Source organism: Anneissia japonica, unplaced genomic scaffold (genome assembly GCF_011630105.1).
Source record: "Anneissia japonica isolate Jap-2015-1 unplaced genomic scaffold, ASM1163010v1 scaffold287716_len795978_cov209, whole genome shotgun sequence".
Classification (NCBI taxonomy): Eukaryota; Metazoa; Echinodermata; class Crinoidea; order Comatulida; family Comatulidae; genus Anneissia; species Anneissia japonica.
In genome coordinates, this window is record NW_022756589.1 from 704733 (window position 1) to 706080 (window position 1348).

Genomic DNA, 1348 nt, shown 5'->3' on the forward strand with positions numbered 1-1348 from the left:
TATGTATATATATATATATATATATATTATAATGAGTATTCTACATACATACATATATATATATATATATATAATTTATATAAGATAATGAATATTCTACTGTCCTAGAAATCAAGGAAATGTGTTTCGCAAATTGGAACCTTTTAAAGTATAGTTTTATGATAAATTATTGAGAGGGTCTCTGTACATCCTGTAGACTGTGATACGCACTCAATAGTCTTTCATATTTAGTGTTAATGGAATACATATATATATAATAGTAAATCCACTTGTGTTCTTCAAATCATATAGCAGTCAATGAAACAAAGAATTATGACAACAAGGCACGAGACTATAGAACACTGTATTATCGAAAGCAATTTTGGTCTTGTCCTCTGCCTTCATCACCTTTAATACTGAATGTACAAGTTGACCCAAAAATGTAAAAAGGGTGTAAACAACTTGAATTTCACTCTTTTCATCAATTTATTATTTTTATCATGTGAACGATGATGGGTTCTCTAGTTTAGAATTTTCATTTCAGGTTGAGTTCTTTTCCTCTGGACCATTCGCAAATGTCTCACTTTTTTGGGCTGGTCACTTACTGTGCCCTGCTCTGAGAAAAGGCATTAAGTAACAAAATCATAGTTTTGAGTAAATTAGCAAAATGCGTTTTTCCCAAGAAAAGTACAAATGATTTCAAATTTGTTAAACTATGGTTTGCTTAGATATATTATTAAAAAATTTGCCACATACTTTTCATTGATTAATTTTATTATTAAGGGGGCCAAAATGGAGAGTAAATTCAGAGTATTTATAACTATGAATATAGATAAATACTTTTGAAATCGGGCATTATCTGCAAAAGTGTTTATAAACATGCATTAATTATTAATTTATTGAAATGTATGTATATGAAATTTAATCTATGGATTTATAACATATATTTTATAAAAATCTTGCTCCAAAAACAAGTGAAAACTAAAATTTAAAAATATTAAAATAGTTGAAACCGCAAATTCTTCTATTTAATTTTTAAAAACCGAAGTATATGTATGAAATCCAAAGGTTAGTGTAAAAATCGAAGGCTAGTATACTCTGACATTATAAAATAAGGAATTTAAATGTGTCCAGAGGAAAATGTGCAGAGGGGAGGGGGAAGGAGCCAGTGTTGTGGGGTGGGGGGTGAGGTAGGATAGAGTGAAATTATTTTAAACGTATTTTATTTATGGTTTGGTAACTAGCATGCCATCATATTTTTTAATCTCTTCATCCTCTTAATTATCATCATCCACACCATCATCATCATCATAATCATCACCATTATCGATTGATAATTAGAATAGGCCTATCATAATAATTAAATCGT